The 15,570-nt window shown below is 38.1% G+C and overlaps 15 non-coding genes across 15 annotated transcripts; all 15 read left to right on the forward strand.

Moving 5' to 3' along the window:
- Nucleotides 1-439: 439 nt before the first annotated feature.
- TRNAL-UAA (transfer RNA leucine (anticodon UAA)) lies at nucleotides 440-522 on the forward strand. The gene has a single exon. It is a non-coding gene; the product is annotated as a tRNA-Leu (tRNA).
- A 968-nt stretch (nucleotides 523-1,490) lies between these two features.
- Nucleotides 1,491-1,573, forward strand: TRNAL-UAA (transfer RNA leucine (anticodon UAA)). The gene has a single exon. It is a non-coding gene; the product is annotated as a tRNA-Leu (tRNA).
- A 968-nt stretch (nucleotides 1,574-2,541) lies between these two features.
- Nucleotides 2,542-2,624, forward strand: TRNAL-UAA (transfer RNA leucine (anticodon UAA)). Its single transcript has one exon. It is a non-coding gene; the product is annotated as a tRNA-Leu (tRNA).
- A 968-nt stretch (nucleotides 2,625-3,592) lies between these two features.
- TRNAL-UAA (transfer RNA leucine (anticodon UAA)) lies at nucleotides 3,593-3,675 on the forward strand. The gene has a single exon. It is a non-coding gene; the product is annotated as a tRNA-Leu (tRNA).
- Nucleotides 3,676-4,643: 968 nt separating this feature from the next.
- On the forward strand, nucleotides 4,644-4,726 carry TRNAL-UAA (transfer RNA leucine (anticodon UAA)). The gene has a single exon. It is a non-coding gene; the product is annotated as a tRNA-Leu (tRNA).
- Nucleotides 4,727-5,694: 968 nt separating this feature from the next.
- Nucleotides 5,695-5,777, forward strand: TRNAL-UAA (transfer RNA leucine (anticodon UAA)). Its single transcript has one exon. It is a non-coding gene; the product is annotated as a tRNA-Leu (tRNA).
- A 968-nt stretch (nucleotides 5,778-6,745) lies between these two features.
- TRNAL-UAA (transfer RNA leucine (anticodon UAA)) lies at nucleotides 6,746-6,828 on the forward strand. Its single transcript has one exon. It is a non-coding gene; the product is annotated as a tRNA-Leu (tRNA).
- An 849-nt stretch (nucleotides 6,829-7,677) lies between these two features.
- Nucleotides 7,678-7,760, forward strand: TRNAL-UAA (transfer RNA leucine (anticodon UAA)). Its single transcript has one exon. It is a non-coding gene; the product is annotated as a tRNA-Leu (tRNA).
- Nucleotides 7,761-8,718: 958 nt separating this feature from the next.
- On the forward strand, nucleotides 8,719-8,801 carry TRNAL-UAA (transfer RNA leucine (anticodon UAA)). The gene has a single exon. It is a non-coding gene; the product is annotated as a tRNA-Leu (tRNA).
- Nucleotides 8,802-9,767: 966 nt separating this feature from the next.
- On the forward strand, nucleotides 9,768-9,850 carry TRNAL-UAA (transfer RNA leucine (anticodon UAA)). The gene has a single exon. It is a non-coding gene; the product is annotated as a tRNA-Leu (tRNA).
- A 967-nt stretch (nucleotides 9,851-10,817) lies between these two features.
- TRNAL-UAA (transfer RNA leucine (anticodon UAA)) lies at nucleotides 10,818-10,900 on the forward strand. Its single transcript has one exon. It is a non-coding gene; the product is annotated as a tRNA-Leu (tRNA).
- Nucleotides 10,901-11,884: 984 nt separating this feature from the next.
- TRNAL-UAA (transfer RNA leucine (anticodon UAA)) lies at nucleotides 11,885-11,967 on the forward strand. The gene has a single exon. It is a non-coding gene; the product is annotated as a tRNA-Leu (tRNA).
- A 1,087-nt stretch (nucleotides 11,968-13,054) lies between these two features.
- Nucleotides 13,055-13,137, forward strand: TRNAL-UAA (transfer RNA leucine (anticodon UAA)). The gene has a single exon. It is a non-coding gene; the product is annotated as a tRNA-Leu (tRNA).
- A 968-nt stretch (nucleotides 13,138-14,105) lies between these two features.
- On the forward strand, nucleotides 14,106-14,188 carry TRNAL-UAA (transfer RNA leucine (anticodon UAA)). The gene has a single exon. It is a non-coding gene; the product is annotated as a tRNA-Leu (tRNA).
- Nucleotides 14,189-15,275: 1,087 nt separating this feature from the next.
- TRNAL-UAA (transfer RNA leucine (anticodon UAA)) lies at nucleotides 15,276-15,358 on the forward strand. The gene has a single exon. It is a non-coding gene; the product is annotated as a tRNA-Leu (tRNA).
- The last annotated feature ends 212 nt before the right edge of the window (nucleotides 15,359-15,570 follow it).

Below are 15,570 nucleotides of genomic sequence, written 5' to 3' on the forward strand. Positions count from 1 at the left end.
TGCGAATTGTGGTAATTTTAAAAAGCATAAAAAGTCTTGTGTGTTTTTAAACTGGTGGAGTCTTACCACCGTCTACCATCCATTTACCCATAGCGATATGTTGCTGTCACATTGACTTTACTTATGTGGTCATGGCATTAAAGAGATTAAAAGGAATTGGATACAGTCATAGAAGTCCTCGATATGTCATACACGACTTTTCAGGTCAATACCAAAAATACAGCCGATTTTCAATTAGTATCCATATGAGTTTGGGCTTCTGACTAGCGCGACCTCATAAAAAGCCAGAACATGGTGCATAGTGAGAAAATTCCACAATATTCTACAGTTCATACCGCTTGAATTTATGCTCAAACTAGGATGGTCTTCATTGTTTTCTAAACTCATAAGGCTCACCTGCACTGGCGCTCTCCTGCATTTGCTCTCACCACCATATAACACCAGGATGGCCGAGTGGTTAAGGCGTTGGACTTAAGATCCAATGGAGTTGTATCCACGTGGGTTCGAACCCCACTCCTGGTAAAAGTTTTAACCTACGGAGTTTCCTAAAAAAGAGCAGTCAGAGAATAATAAAAAACAGGATAACTGTTGCACTTTATCGTGGCCTTTCTTATATAAGAAACCACGATTTAACTGTGGGGATGCCTGCAGAATAAACCCAAATTAAAAGCTCCTCCGTTGTTTTCGTTTCGACGTTCCTGTATTCTAAATTATAAATTGGTGAAATCTGATTTGGGCATGGGTAAGAGAGAATCTCAATATTATATTATTACTCAAATTAAGGGGTGTTTTCTAAGTTTGGGGTGTGTAAACAGGCTCTTTTGAGTATACAATAAAGTGAAAACCTATGATATTAAACATTATTTAACTTGTAACTCTGACCATGTTGTATATCTGCTACAGTCCCCTCACAATTTTTTGTACAGCTCTTGTGCGAATTGTGGTAATTTTAAAAAGCATAAAAAGTCTTGTGTGTTTTTAAACTGGTGGAGTCTTACCACCGTCTACCATATCTGCTACAGTTCCCTCACAATTTTTTGTAAAGCTCTTGTGCGAATTGTGGTAATTTTAAAAAGCATAAAAAGTCTTGTGTGTTTTTAAACTGGTGGAGTCTTACCACCGTCTACCATCCATTTACCCATAGCGATATGTTGCTGTCACATTGACTTTACTTATGTGGTCATGGCATTAAAGAGATTAAAAGGAATTGGATACAGTCATAGAAGTCCTCGATATGTCATACACGACTTTTCAGGTCAATACCAAAAATACAGCCGATTTTCAATTAGTATCCATATGAGTTTGGGCTTCTGACTAGCGCGACCTCATAAAAAGCCAGAACATGGTGCATAGTGAGAAAATTCCACAATATTCTACAGTTCATACCGCTTGAATTTATGCTCAAACTAGGATGGTCTTCATTGTTTTCTAAACTCATAAGGCTCACCTGCACTGGCGCTCTCCTGCATTGGCTCTCACCACCATATAACACCAGGATGACCGAGTGGTTAAGGCGTTGGACTTAAGATCCAATGGATTTGTATCCACGTGGTTTCGAACCCCACTCCTGGTAAAAGTTTTAACCTACGGAGTTTCCTAAAAAAGAGCAGTCAGAGAATAATAAAAAACAGGATAAGTGTTGCACTTTATCGTGGCCTTTCTTATATAAGAAACCACGATTTAACTGTGGGGATGCCTGCAGAATAAACCCAAATTAAAAGCTCCTCCGTTGTTTTCGTTTCGACGTTCCTGTATTCTAAATTATAAATTGGTGAAATCTGATTTGGGCATGGGTAAGAGAGAATCTCAATATTATATTATTACTCAAATTAAGGGGTGTTTTCTAAGTTTGGGGTGTGTAAACAGGCTCTTTTGAGTATACAATAAAGTGAAAACCTATGATATTAAACATTATTTAACTTGTAACTCTGACCATGTTGTATATCTGCTACAGTCCCCTCACTATTTTTTGTACAGCTCTTGTGCGAATTGTGGTAATTTTAAAAAGCATAAAAAGTCTTGTGTGTTTTTAAACTGGTGGAGTCTTACCACCGTCTACCATATCTGCTACAGTTCCCTCACAATTTTTTGTACAGCTCTTGTGCGAATTGTGGTAATTTTAAAAAGCATAAAAAGTCTTGTGTGTTTTTAAACTGGTGGAGTCTTACCACCGTCTACCATCCATTTACCCATAGCGATATGTTGCTGTCACATTGACTTTACTTATGTGGTCATGGCATTAAAGAGATTAAAAGGAATTGGATACAGTCATAGAAGTCCTCGATATGTCATACACGACTTTTCAGGTCAATACCAAAAATACAGCCGATTTTCAATTAGTATCCATATGAGTTTGGGCTTCTGACTAGCGCGACCTCATAAAAAGCCAGAACATGGTGCATAGTGAGAAAATTCCACAATATTCTACAGTTCATACCGCTTGAATTTATGCTCAAACTAGGATGGTCTTCATTGTTTTCTAAACTCATAAGGCTCACCTGCACTGGCGCTCTCCTGCATTGGCTCTCACCACCATATAACACCAGGATGGCCGAGTGGTTAAGGCGTTGGACTTAAGATCCAATGGATTTGTATCCACGTGGGTTCGAACCCCACTCCTGGTAAAAGTTTTAACCTTCGGAGTTTCCTAAAAAAGAGCAGTCAGAGAATAATAAAAAACAGGATAAGTGTTGCACTTTATCGTGGCCTTTCTTATATAAGAAACCACGATTTAACTGTGGGGATGCCTGCAGAATAAACCCAAATTAAAAGCTCCTCCGTTGTTTTCGTTTCGACGTTCCTGTATTCTAAATTATAAATTGGTGAAATCTGATTTGGGCATGGGTAAGAGAGAATCTCAATATTATATTATTACTCAAATTAAGGGGTGTTTTCCAAGTTTGGGGTGTGTGAACAGGCTCTTTTGAGTATCCAATAAAGTCAAAACCTATAATATTAAACATTATTTAACTTGTAACTCTGACCATGTTGTATATCTGCTACAGTCCCCTCACAATTTTTTGTACAGCTCTTGTGCGAATTGTGGTAATTTTAAAAAGCATAAAAAGTCTTGTGTGTTTTTAAACTGGTGGAGTCTTACCACCGTCTACCATATCTGCTACAGTTCCCTCACAATTTTTTGTACAGCTCTTGTGCGAATTGTGGTAATTTTAAAAAGCATAAAAAGTCTTGTGTGTTTTTAAACTGGTGGAGTCTTACCACCGTCTACCATCCATTTACCCATAGCGATATGTTGCTGTCACATTGACTTTACTTATGTGGTCATGGCATTAAAGAGATTAAAAGGAATTGGATACAGTCATAGAAGTCCTCGATATGTCATACACGACTTTTCAGGTCAATACCAAAAATACAGCCGATTTTCAATTAGTATCCATATGAGTTTGGGCTTCTGACTAGCGCGACCTCATAAAAAGCCAGAACATGGTGCATAGTGAGAAAATTCCACAATATTCTACAGTTCATACCGCTTGAATTTATGCTCAAACTAGGATGGTCTTCATTGTTTTCTAAACTCATAAGGCTCACCTGCACTGGCGCTCTCCTGCATTGGCTCTCACCACCATATAACACCAGGATGGCCGAGTGGTTAAGGCGTTGGACTTAAGATCCAATGGATTTGTATCCACGTGGGTTCGAACCCCACTCCTGGTAAAAGTTTTAACCTACGGAGTTTCCTAAAAAAGAGCAGTCAGAGAATAATAAAAAACAGGATAAGTGTTGCACTTTATCGTGGCCTTTCTTATATAAGAAACCACGATTTAACTGTGGGGATGCCTGCAGAATAAACCCAAATTAAAAGCTCCTCCGTTGTTTTCGTTTCGACGTTCCTGTATTCTAAATTATAAATTGGTGAAATCTGATTTGGGCATGGGTAAGAGAGAATCTCAATATTATATTATTACTCAAATTAAGGGGTGTTTTCTAAGTTTGGGGTGTGTAAACAGGCTCTTTTGAGTATACAATAAAGTGAAAACCTATGATATTAAACATTATTTAACTTGTAACTCTGACCATGTTGTATATCTGCTACAGTCCCCTCACAATTTTTTGTACAGCTCTTGTGCGAATTGTGGTAATTTTAAAAAGCATAAAAAGTCTTGTGTGTTTTTAAACTGGTGGAGTCTTACCACCGTCTACCATATCTGCTACAGTTCCCTCACAATTTTTTGTACAGCTCTTGTGCGAATTGTGGTAATTTTAAAAAGCATAAAAAGTCTTGTGTGTTTTTAAACTGGTGGAGTCTTACCACCGTCTACCATCCATTTACCCATAGCGATATGTTGCTGTCACATTGACTTTACTTATGTGGTCATGGCATTAAAGAGATTAAAAGGAATTGGATACAGTCATAGAAGTCCTCGATATGTCATACACGACTTTTCAGGTCAATACCAAAAATACAGCCGATTTTCAATTAGTATCCATATGAGTTTGGGCTTCTGACTAGCGCGACCTCATAAAAAGCCAGAACATGGTGCATAGTGAGAAAATTCCACAATATTCTACAGTTCATACCGCTTGAATTTATGCTCAAACTAGGATGGTCTTCATTGTTTTCTAAACTCATAAGGCTCACCTGCACTGGCGCTCTCCTGCATTGGCTCTCACCACCATATAACACCAGGATGGCTGAGTGGTTAAGGCGTTGGACTTAAGATCCAATGGATTTGTATCCACGTGGTTTCGAACCCCACTCCTGGTAAAAGTATTAACCTACGGAGTTTCCTAAAAAAGAGCAGTCAGAGAATAATAAAAAACAGGATAAGTGTTGCACTTTATTGTGGCCTTTCTTATATAAGAAACCACGATTTAACTGTGGGGATGCCTGCAGAATAAACCCAAATTAAAAGCTCCTCCGTTGTTTTCGTTTCGACGTTCCTGTATTCTAAATTATAAATTGGTGAAATCTGATTTGGGCATGGGTAAGAGAGAATCTCAATATTATATTATTACTCAAATTAAGGGGTGTTTTCTAAGTTTGGGGTGTGTAAACAGGCTCTTTTGAGTATACAATAAAGTGAAAACCTATGATATTAAACATTATTTAACTTGTAACTCTGACCATGTTGTATATATGCTACAGTCCCCTCCCAATTTTTTGTACAGCTCTTGTGCGAATTGTGGTAATTTTAAAAAGCATAAAAAGTCTTGTGTGTTTTTAAACTGGTGGAGTCTTACCACCGTCTACCATATCTGCTACAGTTCCCTCACAATTTTTTGTACAGCTCTTGTGCGAATTGTGGTAATTTTAAAAAGCATAAAAAGTCTTGTGTGTTTTTAAACTGGTGGAGTCTTACCACCGTCTACCATCCATTTACCCATAGCGATATGTTGCTGTCACATTGACTTTACTTATGTGGTCATGGCATTAAAGAGATTAAAAGGAATTGGATACAGTCATAGAAGTCCTCGATATGTCATACACGACTTTTCAGGTCAATACCAAAAATACAGCCGATTTTCAATTAGTATCCATATGAGTTTGGGCTTCTGACTAGCGCGACCTCATAAAAAGCCAGAACATGGTGCATAGTGAGAAAATTCCACAATATTCTACAGTTCATACCGCTTGAATTTATGCTCAAACTAGGATGGTCTTCATTGTTTTCTAAACTCATAAGGCTCACCTGCACTGGCGCTCTCCTGCATTGGCTCTCACCACCATATAACACCAGGATGGCCGAGTGGTTAAGGCGTTGGACTTAAGATCCAATGGAGTTGTATCCACGTGGGTTCGAACCCCACTCCTGGTAAAAGTTTTAACCTACGGAGTTTCCTAAAAAAGAGCAGTCAGAGAATAATAAAAAACAGGATAACTGTTGCACTTTATCGTGGCCTTTCTTATATAAGAAACCACGATTTAACTGTGGGGATGCCTGCAGAATAAACCCAAATTAAAAGCTCCTCCGTTGTTTTCGTTTCGACGTTCCTGTATTCTAAATTATAAATTGGTGAAATCTGATTTGGGCATGGGTAAGAGAGAATCTCAATATTATATTATTACTCAAATTAAGGGGTGTTTTCTAAGTTTGGGGTGTGTAAACAGGCTCTTTTGAGTATACAATAAAGTGAAAACCTATGATATTAAACATTATTTAACTTGTAACTCTGACCATGTTGTATATCTGCTACAGTCCCCTCACAATTTTTTGTACAGCTCTTGTGCGAATTGTGGTAATTTTAAAAAGCATAAAAAGTCTTGTGTGTTTTTAAACTGGTGGAGTCTTACCACCGTCTACCATATCTGCTACAGTTCCCTCACAATTTTTTGTAAAGCTCTTGTGCGAATTGTGGTAATTTTAAAAAGCATAAAAAGTCTTGTGTGTTTTTAAACTGGTGGAGTCTTACCACCGTCTACCATCCATTTACCCATAGCGATATGTTGCTGTCACATTGACTTTACTTATGTGGTCATGGCATTAAAGAGATTAAAAGGAATTGGATACAGTCATAGAAGTCCTCGATATGTCATACACGACTTTTCAGGTCAATACCAAAAATACAGCCGATTTTCAATTAGTATCCATATGAGTTTGGGCTTCTGACTAGCGCGACCTCATAAAAAGCCAGAACATGGTGCATAGTGAGAAAATTCCACAATATTCTACAGTTCATACCGCTTGAATTTATGCTCAAACTAGGATGGTCTTCATTGTTTTCTAAACTCATAAGGCTCACCTGCACTGGCGCTCTCCTGCATTGGCTCTCACCACCATATAACACCAGGATGACCGAGTGGTTAAGGCGTTGGACTTAAGATCCAATGGATTTGTATCCACGTGGTTTCGAACCCCACTCCTGGTAAAAGTTTTAACCTACGGAGTTTCCTAAAAAAGAGCAGTCAGAGAATAATAAAAAACAGGATAAGTGTTGCACTTTATCGTGGCCTTTCTTATATAAGAAACCACGATTTAACTGTGGGGATGCCTGCAGAATAAACCCAAATTAAAAGCTCCTCCGTTGTTTTCGTTTCGACGTTCCTGTATTCTAAATTATAAATTGGTGAAATCTGATTTGGGCATGGGTAAGAGAGAATCTCAATATTATATTATTACTCAAATTAAGGGGTGTTTTCTAAGTTTGGGGTGTGTAAACAGGCTCTTTTGAGTATACAATAAAGTGAAAACCTATGATATTAAACATTATTTAACTTGTAACTCTGACCATGTTGTATATCTGCTACAGTCCCCTCACAATTTTTTGTACAGCTCTTGTGCGAATTGTGGTAATTTTAAAAAGCATAAAAAGTCTTGTGTGTTTTTAAACTGGTGGAGTCTTACCACCGTCTACCATCCATTTACCCATAGCGATATGTTGCTGTCACATTGACTTTACTTATGTGGTCATGGCATTAAAGAGATTAAAAGGAATTGGATACAGTCATAGAAGTCCTCGATATGTCATACACGACTTTTCAGGTCAATACCAAAAATACAGCCGATTTTCAATTAGTATCCATATGAGTTTGGGCTTCTGACTAGCGCGACCTCATAAAAAGCCAGAACATGGTGCATAGTGAGAAAATTCCACAATATTCTACAGTTCATACCGCTTGAATTTATGCTCAAACTAGGATGGTCTTCATTGTTTTCTAAACTCATAAGGCTCACCTGCACTGGCGCTCTCCTGCATTGGCTCTCACCACCATATAACACCAGGATGGCCGAGTGGTTAAGGTGTTGGACATAAGATCCAATGGATTTGTATCCACGTGGGTTCGAACCCCACTCCTGGTAAAAGTTTTAACCTACGGAGTTTCCTAAAAAAGAGCAGTCAGAGAATAATAAAAAACAGGTTAAGTGTGGCACTTTATCGTGGCCTTTCTTATATAAGAAACCACGATTTAACTGTGGGGATGCCTGCAGAATAAACCCAAATTAAAAGCTCCTCCGTTGTTTTCGTTTCGACGTTCCTGTATTCTAAATGATAAATTGGTGAAATCTGATTTGGGCATGGGTCTCAATATTATATTATTACTCAAATTAAGGGGTGTTTTCTAAGTTTGGGGTGTGTAAACAAGCTCTTTTGAGTATCCAATAAAGTGAAAACCTATGATATTAAACATTATTTAACTTGTAACTCTGACCATGTTGTATATCTGCTACAGTCCCCTCACAATTTTTTGTACAGCTCTTGTGCGAATTGTGGTAATTTTAAAAAGCATAAAAAGTCTTGTGTGTTTTTAAACTGGTGGAGTCTTACCACCGTCTACCATATCTGCTACAGTTCCCTCACAATTTTTTGTACAGCTCTTGTGCGAATTGTGGTAATTTTAAAAAGCATAAAAAGTCTTGTGTGTTTTTAAACTGGTGGAGTCTTACCACCGTCTACCATCCATTTACCCATAGCGATATGTTGCTGTCACATTGACTTTACTTATGTGGTCATGGCATTAAAGAGATTAAAAGGAATTGGATACAGTCATAGAAGTCCTCGATATGTCATACACGACTTTTCAGGTCAATACCAAAAATACAGCCGATTTTCAATTAGTATCCATATGAGTTTGGGCTTCTGACTAGCGCGACCTCATAAAAAGCCAGAACATGGTGCATAGTGAGAAAATTCCACAATATTCTACAGTTCATACCGCTTGAATTTATGCTCAAACTAGGATGGTCTTCATTGTTTTCTAAACTCATAAGGCTCACCTGCACTGGCGCTCACCTGCATTGGCTCTCACCACCATATAACACCAGGATGGCCGAGTGGTTAAGGCGTTGGACTTAAGATCCAATGGATTTGTATCCACGTGGGTTCGAACCCCACTCCTGGTAAACGTTTTAACCTACGGAGTTTCCTAAAAAAGAGCAGTCAGAGAATAATAAAAAAAAGATAACTGTTGCACTTTATCGTGGCCTTTCTTATATAAGAAACCACGATTTAACTGTGGGGATGCCTGCAGAATAAACCCAAATTAAAAGCTCCTCCGTTGTTTTTGTTTCAACGTTCCTGTATTCTAAATGATAAATTGGTGAAATCTGATTTGGGCATGGGTAAGAGAGAATCTCAATATTATATTATTACTCAAATTAAGGGGTGTTTTCTAAGTTTGGGGTGTGTAAACAGGCTCTTTTGAGTATCCAATAAAGTGAAAACCTATGATATTAAACATTATTTAACTTGTAACTCTGACCATGTTGTATATCTGCTACAGTCCCCTCACAATTTTTTGTACAGCTCTTGTGCGAATTGTGGTAATTTTAAAAAGCATAAAAAGTCTTGTGTGTTTTTAAACTGGTGGAGTCTTACCACCGTCTACCATATCTGCTACAGTTCCCTCACAATTTTTTGTACAGCTCTTGTGCGAATTGTGGTAATTTTAAAAAGCATAAAAAGTCTTGTGTGTTTTTAAACTGGTGGAGTCTTACCACCGTCTACCATCCATTTACCCATAGCGATATGTTGCTGTCACATTGACTTTACTTATGTGGTCATGGCATTAAAGAGATTAAAAGGAATTGGATACAGTCATAGAAGTCCTCGATATGTCATACACGACTTTTCAGGTCAATACCAAAAATACAGCCGATTTTCAATTAGTATCCATATGAGTTTGGGCTTCTGACTAGCACGACCTCATAAAAAGCCAGAACATGGTGCATAGTGAGAAAATTCCACAATATTCACAGTTCATACCGCTTGAATTTATGCTCAAACTAGGATGGTCTTCATTGTTTTCTAAACTCATAAGGGTCACCTGCACTGGCGCTCACCTGCATTGGCTCTCACCACCATATAACACCAGGATGGCCGAGTGGTTAAGGCGTTGGACTTAAGATCCAATGGATTTGTATCCACGTGGGTTCGAACCCCACTCCTGGTAAAAGTTTTAACCTACGGAGTTTCCTAAAAAAGAGCAGTCAGAGAATAATAAAAAACAGGATAACTGTTGCACTTTATCGTGGCCTTTCTTATATAAGAAACCACGATTTAACTGTGGGGATGCCTGCAGAATAAACCCAAATTAAAAGCTCCTCCGTTGTTTTCGTTTCGACGTTCCTGTATTCTAAATGATAAATTGGTGAAATCTGATTTGGGCATGGGTAAGAGAGAATCTCAATATTATATTATTACTCAAATTAAGGGGTGTTTTCTAAGTTTGGGGTGTGTAAACAGGCTCTTTTGAGTATCCAATAAAGTGAAAACCTATGATATTAAACATTATTTAACTTGTAACTCTGACCATGCTGTATATCTGCTACAGTCCCCTCACAATTTTTTGTACAGCTCTTGTGCGAATTGTGGTAATTTTAAAAAGCATAAAAAGTCTTGTGTGTTTTTAAACTGGTGGAGTCTTACCACCGTCTACCATATCTGCTACAGTTCCCTCACAATTTTTTGTACAGCTCTTGTGCGAATTGTGGTAATTTTAAAAAGCATAAAAAGTCTTGTGTGTTTTTAAACTGGTGGAGTCTTACCACCGTCTACCATCCATTTACCCATAGCGATATGTTGCTGTCACATTGAGTTTACTTATGTGGTCATGGCATTAAAGAGATTAAAAGGAATTGGATACAGTCATAGAAGTCCTCGATATGTCATACACGACTTTTCAGGTCAATACCAAAAATACAGCCGATTTTCAATTAGTATCCATATGAGTTTGGGCTTCTGACTAGCACGACCTCATAAAAAGCCAGAACATGGTGCATAGTGAGAAAATTCCACAATATTCACAGTTCATACCGCTTGAATTTATGCTCAAACTAGGATGGTCGTCATTGTTTTCTAAACTCATAAGGGTCACCTGCACTGGCGCTCACCTGCATTGGCTCTCACCACCATATAACACCAGGATGGCCGAGTGGTTAAGGTGTTGGACTTAAGATCCAATGGATTTGTATCCACGTGGGTTCGATCCCCACTCCTGGTAAAAGTTTTAACCTACGGAGTTTCCTAAAAAAGAGCAGTCAGAGAATAATAAAAAACAGGATAACTGTTGCACTTTATCGTGGCCTTTCTTATATAAGAAACCACGATTTAACTGTGGGGATGCCTGCAGAATAAACCCAAATTAAAAGCTCCTCCGTTGTTTTCGTTTCGACGTTCCTGTATTCTAAATGATAAATTGGTGAAATCTGATTTGGGCATGGGTAAGAGAGAATCTCAATATTATATTATTACTCAAATTAAGGGGTGTTTTCTAAGTTTGGGGTGTGTAAACAGGCTCTTTTGAGTATCCAATAAAGTGAAAACCTATGATATTAAACATTATTTAACTTGTAACTCTGACCATGTTGTATATCTGCTACAGTCCCCTCACAATTTTTTGTACAGCTCTTGTGCGAATTGTGGTAATTTTAAAAAGCATAAAAAGTCTTGTGTGTTTTTAAACTGGTGGAGTCTTACCACCGTCTACCATATCTGCTACAGTTCCCTCACAATTTTTTGTACAGCTCTTGTGCGAATTGTGGTAATTTTAAAAAGCATAAAAAGTCTTGTGTGTTTTTAAACTGGTGGAGTCTTACCACCGTCTACCATCCATTTACCCATAGCGATATGTTGCTGTCACATTGACTTTAATTATGTGGTCATGGCATTAAAGAGATTAAAAGGAATTGGATACAGTCATAGAAGTCCTCGATATGTCATACACGACTTTTCAGGTCAATACCAAAAATACAGCCGATTTTAAATTAGTATCCATATGAGTTTGGGCTTCTGACTAGCGCGACCTCATAAAAAGCCAGAACATGGTGCATAGTGAGAAAATTCCACAATATTCTACAGTTCATACCGCTTGAATTTATGCTCAAACTAGGATGGTCTTCATTGTTTTCTAAACTCATAAGGCTCACCTGCACTGGCGCTCACCTGCACTGGCGCTCACCTGCATTGGCTCTCACCACCATATAACACCAGGATGGCCGAGTGGTTAAGGCGTTGGACTTAAGATCCAATGGATTAGTATCCACGTGGGTTCGAACCCCACTCCTGGTAAAATTTTTAACCTACGGAGTTTCCTAAAAAAGAGCAGTCAGAGAATAATAAAAAACAGGATAACTGTTGCACTTTATCGTGGCCTTTCTTATATAAGAAACCACGATTTAACTGTGGGGATGCCTGCAGAATAAACCAAAATTAAAAGCTCCTCCGTTGTTTTCGTTTCGACGTTCCTGTATTCTAAATGATAAATTGGTGAAATCTGATTTGGGCATGGGTAAGAGAGAATCTCAATATTATATTATTACTCAAATTAAGGGGTGTTTTCCAAGTTTGGGGTGTGTGAACAGGCTCCTTTGAGTATCCAATAAAGTGAAACCCTATAATATTAAACATTATTTAACTTGTAACTCTGACCATGTTGTATATCTGCTACGGTCCCCTCACAATTTTTTGTACAGCTCTTGTGCGAATTGTGGTAATTTTAAAAAGCATAAAAAGTCTTGTGTGTTTTTAAACTGGTGGAGTCTTACCACCGTCTACCATATCTGCTACAGTTCCCTCACAATTTTTTGTACAGCTCTTGTGCGAATTGTGGTAATTTTAAAAAGCATAAAAAGTCTTGTGTGTTTTTAAACTGGTGGAGTCTTACCACCGTCTACCATATCTGCTACAGTTCCCTCACAATTTTTTGTACAGCTCTTGTGCGAATTGTGGTAATTTTAAAAAGCATAATAAGTCTTGTGTGTTTTTAAACTGGTGGAGTCTTACCACCGTCTACCATCCATTTACCCATAGCGATATGTTGCTGTCACATTGACTTTACTTATGTGGTCATGGCATTAAAGAGATTAAAAGGAATTGGATACAGTCATAGAAGTCCTCGATATTTCATACACGACTTTTCAGGTCAATACCAAAAATACAGCCGATTTTCAATTAGTATCCATATGAGTTTGGGCTTCTGACTAGCGCGACCTCATAAAAAGCCAGAACATGGTGCATAGTGAGAAAATTCCACAATATTCTACAGTTCATACCGCTTGAATTTATGCTCAAACTAGGATGGTCTTCATTGTTTTCTAAACTCATAAGGCTCACCTGCACTGACGCTCACCTGCATTGGCTCTCACCACCATATAACACCAGGATGGCCGAGTGGTTAAGGTGTTGGACTTAAGATCCAATGGATTTGTATCCACGAGGGTTCGAACCCCACTCCTGGTAAAATTTTTAACCTACGGAGTTTCCTAAAAAAGAGCAGTCAGAGAATAATAAAAAACAGGATAACTGTTGCACTTTATCGTGGCCTTTCTTATATAAGAAACCACGATTTAACTGTGGGGATGCCTGCAGAATAAACCCAAATTAAAAGCTCCTCCGTTGTTTTCGTTTCGACGTTCCTGTATTCTAAATGATAAATTGGTGAAATCTGATTTGGGCATGGGTAAGAGAGAATCTCAATATTATATTATTACTCAAATTAAGGGGTGTTTTCTAAGTTTGGGGTGTGTAAACAGGCTCTTTTGAGTATCCAATAAAGTGAAAACCTATGATATTAAACATTATTTAACTTGTAACTCTGACCATGTTGTATATCTGCTACAGTCCCCTCACAATTTTTTGTACAGCTCTTGTGCGAATTGTGGTAATTTTAAAAAGCATAAAAAGTCTTGTGTGTTTTTAAACTGGTGGAGTCTTACCACTGTCTACCATATCTGCTACAGTTCCCTCACAATTTTTTGTACAGCTCTTGTGCGAATTGTGGTAATTTTAAAAAGCATAAAAAGTCTTGTGTGTTTTTAAACTGGTGGAGTCTTACCACCGTCTACCATCCATTTACCCATAGCGATATGTTGCTGTCACATTGACTTTAATTATGTGGTAATGGCATTAAAGAGATTAAAAGGAATTGGATACAGTCATAGAAGTCCTCGATATGTCATACACGACTTTTCAGGTCAATACCAAAAATACAGCCGATTTTAAATTAGTATCCATATGAGTTTGGGCTTCTGACTAGCGCGACCTCATAAAAAGCCAGAACATGGTGAATAGTCAGAAAATTCCACAATATTCTACAGTTCATACCGCTTGAATTTATGCTCAAACTAGGATGGTCTTCATTGTTTTCTAAACTCATAAGGCTCACCTGCACTGGCGCTCACCTGCATTGGCTCTCACCACCATATAACACCAGGATGGCTGAGTGGTTAAGACGTTGGACTTAAGATCCAATGGATTTGTTTCCACGTGGGTTCAAACCCCACTCCTGGTAAAAATTTTAACCTACGGAGTTTCCTAAAAAAGAGCAGTCAGAGAATAATAAAAAACAGGATAACTGTTGCACTTTATCGTGGCCTTTCTTATATAAGAAACCACGATTTAACTGTGGGGATGCCTGCAGAATAAACCAAAATTAAAAGCTCCTCCGTTGTTTTCGTTTCGACGTTCCTGTATTCTAAATGATAAATTGGTGAAATCTGATTTGGGCATGGGTAAGAGAGAATCTCAATATTATATTATTACTCAAATTAAGGGGTGTTTTCCAAGTTTGGGGTGTGTGAACAGGCTCCTTTGAGTATCCAATAAAGTGAAACCCTATAATATTAAACATTATTTAACTTGTAACTCTGACCATGTTGTATATCTGCTACAGTCCCCTCACAATTTTTTGTACAGCTCTTGTGCGAATTGTGGTAATTTTAAAAAGCATAAAAAGTCTTGTGTGTTTTTAAACTGGTGGAGTCTTACCACCGTCTACCATATCTGCTACAGTTCCCTCACAATTTTTTGTACAGCTCTTGTGCGAATTGTGGTAATTTTAAAAAGCATAAAAAGTCTTGTGTGTTTTTAAACTGGTGGAGTCTTACCACCGTCTACCATATCTGCTACAGTTCCCTCACAATTTTTTGTACAGCTCTTGTGCGAATTGTGGTAATTTTAAAAAGCATAATAAGTCTTGTGTGTTTTTAAACTGGTGGAGTCTTACCACCGTCTACCATCCATTTACCCATAGCGATATGTTGCTGACACATTGACTTTACTTATGTGGTCATGGCATTAAAGAGATTAAAAGGAATTGGATACAGTCATAGAAGTCCTCGATATTTCATACACGACTTTTCAGGTCAATACCAAAAATACAGCCGATTTTCAATTAGTATCCATATGAGTTTGGGCTTCTGACTAGCGCGACCTCATAAAAAGCCAGAACATGGTGCATAGTGAGAAAATTCCACAATATTCTACAGTTCATACCGCTTGAATTTATGCTCAAACTAGGATGGTCTTCATTGTTTTCTAAACTCATAAGGCTCACCTGCACTGGCGCTCACCTGCATTGGCTCTCACCACCATATAACACCAGGATGGCCGAGTGGTTAAGGTGTTGGACTTAAGATCCAATGGATTTGGATCCACGAGGGTTCGAACCCCACTCCTGGTAAAATTTTTAACCTACGGAGTTTCCTAAAAAAGAGCAGTCAGAGAATAATAAAAAACAGGATAACTGTTGCACTTTATCGTGGCCTTTCTTATATAAGAAACCACGATTTAACTGTGGGGATGCCTGCAGAATAAACCCAAATTAAAAGCTCCTCCGTTGTTTTCGTTTCGACGTTCCTGTATTCTAAATGATAAATTGGTGAAATCTGATTT

The sequence above is a fragment of the Rhinoderma darwinii genome, chromosome 4 (assembly GCF_050947455.1).
Source record: "Rhinoderma darwinii isolate aRhiDar2 chromosome 4, aRhiDar2.hap1, whole genome shotgun sequence".
Lineage (NCBI taxonomy): Eukaryota > Metazoa > Chordata > Amphibia > Anura > Rhinodermatidae > Rhinoderma > Rhinoderma darwinii.